Source organism: Rhipicephalus microplus, chromosome 7 (assembly GCF_043290135.1).
Source record: "Rhipicephalus microplus isolate Deutch F79 chromosome 7, USDA_Rmic, whole genome shotgun sequence".
Classification (NCBI taxonomy): domain Eukaryota; kingdom Metazoa; phylum Arthropoda; class Arachnida; order Ixodida; family Ixodidae; genus Rhipicephalus; species Rhipicephalus microplus.
Window position 1 is genome coordinate 64,298,881 of NC_134706.1, and position 8,522 is coordinate 64,307,402.

The window sequence follows — 8,522 nt, forward strand, 5'->3', positions numbered from 1 at the left end:
TGGTACGTAAGCTTCCCCGCACAAAAGGCCAAAAACGGTCGAAAAAGTTTAGGCCCTTATCATCCTCGATTAGGCTCAACTTTTGTCCGACGTCACACCTTGCAGCGATGCGCACTACCGAGTTAGAAGGTCTCTTGGTACTATGACTTCGCTACACGAATAGCCCAAAATCGTCGAAAAAATTTAGCCCCTTATCATCCCTGATAAGTCTCAACTTTTGTCTGACGTCACACCTTGCCTTTTCGACTGTATTTAGCCATTTGTGCGGTGAAACCAACGTACCAGGGAAAATTTTAACTTGGAATTTCCGCATAGATGGCGCATTGCTGCAAGGTGTGACGCCACACAAAAGTTGAGCCTTATCGGGGGTGATAAGGGGCTAAACTTTTTCGGCCGTTTTAGGCCATTCGTGCGGTGAAGCCAACGTACCAGGAGAACTTCTATCTCGGAAAGTGCGCATAGATGGTGCATTGCTGCAAGGTGTGATGTCAGACAAATGTTGAGCCTTATCGGGGGTGATAAGGGGCTAAACTTTTTCTACAGTTTTCCAAGCAATGAACTTGCTAAGAATTTTGGCAGAGTATGAGTATTACGACACTAGGTGGCTGAGACCTGCATGCCTAGACTAACAACCTGTCAGCGCGTATGATCTGCTGTATACCCATGCGAGGTTTCTCCTTCCATAGGACTGCGACGTGACGCTGAATCGACACGACACGGATTCGTTGTGACGCGTCGATGCGTTTAAAACAGAAGAAAAAAAGTTTCAGCTGTTCTTCCAGGGCAAGCAGGGGAACAATGGGAAATGTGGCAGACTGCGCCTTGTTGACATCGATAATTAACAGTAGCGCACAACGATTGATAGAATTTTTATGAAACTATTCATACATTCATTAGAGGATTAGTAAAGGGTCACAATGAACATATACAGAACAAAGTGAAGTGTGACTTTTGAATGTCTTTTTTTTATTCACGGGAAGGAACAATTACGAGTAGTTGAGAGGGGTCAGGTAGGCTGGGAACTTCGATAATTCTTCAATGATTGCTCTTGAGCGGCGGGATGCTGGAGGGGGCAGACAGTAATACTAAGCAAGCTGCTGTCCCCCTTTCGCCTTATTAGTAATACGAATTGAGAATGAGATGCCAAACTTACCTTTGTAAAAGTACTTACTGCTGTCAATTCAAAGTAGGGGGATCGCATCTTAATTTATAGTCTTGAACTCTGCCCACTCAACATCGGTATTTGTATAGATGTATAGTCGGAACTTCGAATCGGTAGAAAAATAGACAATTGCACACGAGAGAGTGTACATGACAAGCAATACTGTGGTCAGCCGTAGAGTTTGATTCATGAATGGATCAATTATTGAATATCAAGCATCGCTGGGAAAAAAGTGTGGACAAATATTCCTGTCTAGCCACCCTTTCAATCTTGCCATGAAGACAAGTCCACTTGTCAAAACGACCCCAGCAGCAGTGTTGAACATTCATCTCGTAGAAACTCCATATTCTGAACTCGTTTGGATAATTATCTCTTGAATACGAAATTTATTTTAGAAATACATTGCTCTAAAGTCTAACTGACCAATACATTAACGACTCTCTTAGAGGGCAACAGTTTGTCACCTGGACTGGTACTGCAACCACTATTGTGCAGTGAAGTGCTCATCTAGTTGAACACCAGAGAGCACTAATTAAGAAAGATAACATAACATGCAGTTCAGATTTTATTTGCTCAAATCGAAGCAACCAATTTTTGAAACGGAAACTATGCAATTCATCACAACAGCGCAAGCGATTTGACAAAGATTGCGGTTGTGGAAGTTTCAAGTATTGTGTAAATACAAATATGGTACCTACGTAATATTTCACACCAAACTGGCCAAAAAACGACATTTAAGCGCACTACGGATTAGAATGAACAATATATTGCATACCGATAGATATGGTGAATCAAACGAATCTTGTAGTGACAATAGGTGTTAGTCAAACAGAGGGGAAAATACAAATATTGTGGAGGCCCAAAACTACTTTGTAAATTTGGACCAATACTACTAGAAAATAACCGCACAGCAGAGAAGCAAACAACCTAGTGATTCCACACAACACTCAATATTCCACGCGACACACAACACTCAACGACGTGGCACTATAATAAAGGCTTCAAATAAAACTCTGTACCCTACTAATTTGACAGCCACAACTTTTAAGAGGAAACGCCACTCACTTCTAAAGGCAGGCTCACAAGCCTGCACTAATGGGTATGCACTCCAGACAGAAGTCAAGAGCCCTAGGTCCAGTGACCTCGCTTTTCGATAACGTTGCCGAGTGCATCGGCAGGACTTCAGCCACCTTTTTATGTTGCTGGTTTAGTCGGCAAGGTGACACTCCGCCATTCAACAGTAACCAGGGCGGGCCTTTCCGGACGCCTAAAGGTTGCGCAACTATAGTGCTTAACATAAACTTGAGAAAAGGATACATTCACTACATTTGTCTATATTACAAAAACATAGTACACCTATATAGAGGAAACTAACCTGTCAAGCAGAACCGAATTTAAGAACATTCAAAGTGCACAAAACTAAAGAGAACGTATTTTCGATTACTTGATTACGTATCAACAGTTTACAACTTCACCGTGAAACAAACAGTATTCACTTAAGAAGTGAGCATTGCAGCCGCACTGTGCTGATGTCCTGGCCTCTGCATTCGTGTTCTACAAAAGCATATAGAGCAACATTGCAGTTACAAACAAAAGAAAGCGAGCATTATGCGCCAGACAGACTCCCACCAAAACGCAAGCTTTTGTTTGCGGCGAATACGACCCGCCTCGGCATACCCATGCACTCCCATTGTTCGCTTTTTGGCACAATGATGCTCTTACATGTTCAGCGACAGGGTGAAGTGAGACCAAAGCATTCAAAGTTGAATGCCGAGTTGGAAAAATACTATCATCAAAAACAGACTGAAGGACGTAACTGGTACTTTGATGATGTCGTAGACCGTAAGCAGGTGCACGGCCAAGTGTTCGTATTGGACCAAATACCAATGCTTCAGAGGACCTTCAACCAGGACGCCCTAAGTAAACAGATTCTCCAGAAGCGAAGACTCCACCTCCCGCACGTAACGTTTAGTGATGCTTCAGCTTAACTTGACAAACAAGAAGTTGCCGAGCACGTCCGCACAATATCCTAAACACCGAACCATAGGAGCACCAAGTTGTGTTGTGATTGGAAGAGCGGGTCACCGCAACGCACAACGAACAAGTACAAAAACATGCACACACGGTTAAAAAGCCTGCCTTCCGCACAGAATAATACATGGATCTGCTGCAAGTTACCCAGCTTTGCATAAAGTTTAAAGCAAAAAAGCATCACTATGCCACTACATTTCACAATGTGAATGAATGCCTATCATGGCTAACAAACCTGCAGATCGGTCAATGAATCTGGCTGCAGTTTTATATAGTGGTGAAATACGAGTACTAGTGAGAATCATGCCACCATATGTTACACTTGCTTTATTTGATCAATGATATGGGCCCAGCATATTTGACAGTCCCTAAAACACGATTAACTTAATGGCATCTGAACAGCGTACCATTTCGGTGTGAGATAGATTTTGTAAGCCTTGGGACCACCCTTCAAACAGCTCTGTACAAGAATAGGCAACATATCACCGACGCGAAGCTATTACACAGCATTTCATCGGCAGCTGGTAGGGAAGGGTGGATCCATAGATCGCTCGCATGTCTTACGGTGGCAACGAGAAATGTAGTCCGTAGCACAATTTTCATCCGCCCGCTATCAATCTCAGTGGAACGACACCGAGTAGCACTGCTGAAGAGTCATCGCCGCAGTGATAGGCTTTTTGCAGGATGCATTCCCAATAAGGCAAGCAAGAGGCAGGAACCAGAAGGTGAATCCCTGCTGATGAAGGTACGGCCTGACAGCAAGACAGGGATGGTCTTGTCCACCCAAGAGGCACAGGCTGGGCGTAGAAGGCTATGCGGGTTTGAATGTAGCATCCATCGATGAGATTGAAGGTTGAAGAGCTGCATACACACCAACATTTCATGATTATATGCAGCGCAAATACACAATGTGCGCAGAGCAATGCGAGCTCATGGGAGACGCAATATTTAGGAATGCCGAATGTTTTATTTAGCCTAGGAATGCACCAGGTAATAGAATTTTCCGCAATCGGTAGACCATCGAATGCGATAACCTAAGGTTGTGGGTTCGAACTGAAGCGAATGAAGTTCGAGCAATTTATATCACAGTTACCACACAACAGCTAAAGACAATAATGTCCCGCATGCTTTCATTCGGCCAATTTCTGGATTTGGTCTTGCTGAGCAAAAAAAAAAGATCCAAAAAAATTCTCCTTTTAATCGTAGCGAATGTCTCACCTGCAGGGTTCATAACCTAGGCTAGCATACAAAGGTCTATTGTTCAGCAGCAGTCTATGCTCAGGTGAAAGGAGCCATACTCACCACGTTCACTACAAGTGATGCTGACAACGCTCCCAGGAATACATGTACACGAATGAGCTTTAGTAAAACTTGTAACAAGCACCAATTGCCCCAAGAAGAAAATTGTAGGACGGAAGTCGCCGGAGAAGGCGAAAAGAGCGTAAACTCACTGCTAAATTTATTTTTTCCAAATAACCGGAATATATGCAGCATGCCACACATGCTCAAAACACACCACCAGGACACATCACCAAATCGGACAATCGCACTGCACGGGCTATTTCAGAAACCTATAAAACTATCGAGCGAAAGATTATTCTTTGGATCAAGAATAACCTTTAGCAACATTTTCCTATGCACGGCAGCACGTGTCGCAAGATTGGCTAATATCACGCTTCTAGGCAGAAGAAAGGAGGTGATTGAGCGAGAGATAATAGAAGCATGCCTCATCAAGAAGAAAGACATTTATATTAGCGATACGTCGGTGGTACTCCGGTCAGCTAAATTTGATATTTTGATAGGTTTCTGAAATAGCACGTGCTTGTGAGACGTTGCAATTGTGCATTGTGAAATAGTGGTGCGTTTTGCGTATGTGGAATGGTGCATATGTTGCAGTATCGAAGACACATGCATCTGATGTACTACTTTAAATACTCTTTGCGCATAATTAATCTGTATCGCGATACTTCTCGCAAGACGAGTATTTGTATCTATTTCCATAACATTCGATAATGTATTGTGTATCTTAAGATACAAGATACTGCCGTCCCAACACTACACTGACCAAAACATTATGCTCACCATTTTTAAGCTATTATTGACTGAGAAAGGAATCGTAGCAATAGGTGGCAATGGCGTGAATAGTGGCGTTGTCCCGCAACGATTGGTGCAACTACGCTGCCACACAATCTTATTCGTTTTTTTTTTCAATTTGGTGTGATCGGGTTTAAGTGACAAAAGAACTGATGACCACTAAACACGCCACACGCATCACTTCGTAAACATCAAGACTGTTCCAGATTGTGCGGATATAGGATTACGCGCAAATCCGGCTACGCCGGCCGCATGTCGATGGAGTTCAAATGCTAGAGGAGCATGCACTTGAGAAATACGTCATTGCATGTTAATGAACAAGCCATGGTCAAAATTGCTGAGTCTCTCTCTTTCGGTGGTCCACATAATCATAGTTTTAGGACGTGAAATCTTACGAATTAGTATTCAGATTAGGCGCCATACGCGTACTCTTGTTATTTCGCGACCTTACGCATGCTGGACCAGCGATAACGCTGGAATGTGCGATCACTTCTGCATAAATACAAGACGCGTTTTGTCGATGATGAGATTACCGAAGGCTGACGACACTGTTTACTGTTGTCAGAGTATGCGGCGCGCTTGGCTTGTACTCGGAACTAATTACCTAATTTTTGCCCATGAAAGTATACTTCAATTTCTACCAGTGACGGCCGTTTTCTTCGTAGTCACCACCACGTGACAATACAATAGGTCTGAGGTGTTTCTGAGGTGCACATGTCTTCTCACTAAAGAAAACTGATTGCACGTTAGTGAGAATTTAGACAGGTGGTTTACACCTGCAGTTATAAATAATAAGAAAGGTAAGAGCAGCTCTATGTAGGCCTGTTTATACACACAATATTCCACTAAAATGTCGCGACCGGTGTTGTTGCTGGAGTGGTGATTCAGTATTGCATAACAATCTTCTGTAGAGAAGCTGAAACTGCACACCGGTATGTGTGCCAACGTGCGAAGTCTTCTGATTGAAGCTTGTGCGATTAAATAGCAAACCACTAGCTGGTCAGCAAGCTTAGCAGTGACTGCCATCAATTACGGAAATGACAAGCAAAAAGAGCTGTCAGTGAAGTGTCCACAGAGCCGTCTTGCCAAACAGTTAATCAAACTATAATACGTTGTAAAGACGATAGTCTTTCTTGGGGACCTTCGACGGAAAAAATTTGGTCTGCCTGTCTGTCTGTACATTTGTCTGTTTATTTGCCCTAACAATACCTCAAATGGCACCAAACGGCCAACCCCATCCACAGCGCCCAGCAATATTGCTCAAGGTTTAGCTTTCATAGTTGTGCGATTGTCAATTAAAAAAGCAAATATTGCGCTTATTTGAGGCGCCATAACAACAAGTCTCCGTTTTTTTTGTCTGCCTTTATACTAGAAGAGGAAAACACAAGTAACTCTAAAGACTGTAGCGTTTATCGCGCTGCGCTGACAGTGCAACGCGATGCTCAAGAAGTTGTTTCCAACGCTTTGCTACGACGACATGGGGAAGGCACCTGCCTGTCGCTTTGAATTCTACACCTCATCACCTCCGAGACTGGCGCGCATCTTTCTGCGCGGTCATGCATGCCTTCGTTTTCGAAGATAAGTGCCAGGTGGCGCTCGTGTCTGACATGCCTAGATGCGCTTGTTCGCCTCCGCTACACGCTCGAGGAACTCTAACGCAGCGCCTTCAGAATACCATTCACCAATTTTCTTGCGCAGAACATCAAATAAACGTTTTGTTCACTCTTTCCAGAGTCAAGACTGTCGTTGACATTTATCGTGTAACATGTAGATTCTGGCCTATTTGTTCTGACGTAAACAGAATTACCTTGGAACAAAACTTGTAAAGTACCAACAAACATTTTACTGAATTGGGGCACGTTTTAGAAGCTTTCAAGCCATTGTTTTGTGTCCCCGAGGGGTCTATACCAACAAATATGCGAATGTATGGAAGTATCTTAAGATACAATTGTCATGTGTCGCATCGGATACAATTTTTGTGGCAGTATGTTGTGTCTGTATCACCAATACTTTTCATCTGGGTATCTTGTATCGATCGCGATACAATTTCAAAACATTTTTGCCCAGCCCTGGTGGTGGTTTGGCAAGAAATCGAGTTGCAAATTGACGCCCTTTTCTTTCGTTTTTTTCCAGGTGGTTTGAGTAATTGTCTTGTAATGCACAGAGATACGCAATAAAGTGGACAGATGCACCCATCATCACAGTTGCATTCACCTTAAGTGGTGGTAATGCAGTCAAAACTGACCTTGCATGCTTCTCTTGTCTTGTAAACAGGAACAAGTTTGCCTGGTTCATAGAATGACTGCGTCAAGGCTTTATTAGCCATGATGATATCAAGAAAAGCCCGGAAGCTTAAGAGAAGCGTGACAAGTCCAGTTTTGATGGTCTTCCAACTATTTTATGAGCTTTCTGTCTCTAATAATTATGGAATCCGTATTCAGGGAGTCATTACAGCGCGGGTTTTTTTTTAGCAGTGGTGTATCTGTGCGAGAACACCGGAAATTCTAGTATGTACATATCAGATGAGCGATTTCGTTTATCGGATATATTTTAAAATGAACAAAGTGCGTAAATAGGCGGCAAAGTGAATACAGGTGTACAAAACCTTGGTCATCCTACAGCCGACACGTATACGTTTCCCGGACGCATTAGCACAGCTTCCACACAGTAAAGCTGGACCAATTTATTCACACCGCGATGCCACGAGAATGTGCTTGCGCACATTACAAAACTTCCGCTGCTCTCTTTTAACAATACCCGGTAAGACCAAATTCCAGAAGAATATAGTCTCGTATGTTGCTGAGGATATCGTTACACGAAGGCTTGCCAATGCTTAGCCATATGCAAACAGAACCTGCAAAAGCAGTTACCAGAAGAAAAAAAAAAAACAGTACTTACCCGCGTCACTACAGACCGCGAAGGAGAGAGGTACAATACTCCTATGAAGGATGTTCGACGCCGGCAAATCACGGAGCAAAGCGTCCAGAGCTTGTTCTTTGAATGTGCCACATTCAGAGGTCGCGAAGCTAGAAAGAGAGAAAAGAAAGCCACTTCTAAATCAATGCGATACGTCGCACCCTTATTTTGCCCATACACTATGTTTATGATACACTGATATCTAGTTTCAACACCTAGTTTAGAGCACGACCACTTCACACAGTGACACCAATTATAGATGCTGTCACACATCACAATAGAGGAAGTTTACACAGGCTGAAAATGTGGCTTGAAGGAA

The 8,522-nt window shown here is 43.2% G+C and overlaps 1 long non-coding RNA gene across 1 annotated transcript; it reads right to left on the reverse strand.

Moving 5' to 3' along the window:
* Nucleotides 1-1,709: 1,709 nt before the first annotated feature.
* Nucleotides 1,710-8,314, reverse strand: LOC142766961 (uncharacterized). Its single transcript, XR_012884684.1, has 2 exons — nt 8,186-8,314; nt 1,710-4,054 (listed from the first exon to the last, which is right to left on the reverse strand). It is a non-coding gene; the product is annotated as an uncharacterized LOC142766961 (long non-coding RNA).
* Nucleotides 8,315-8,522: the final 208 nt, after the last annotated feature.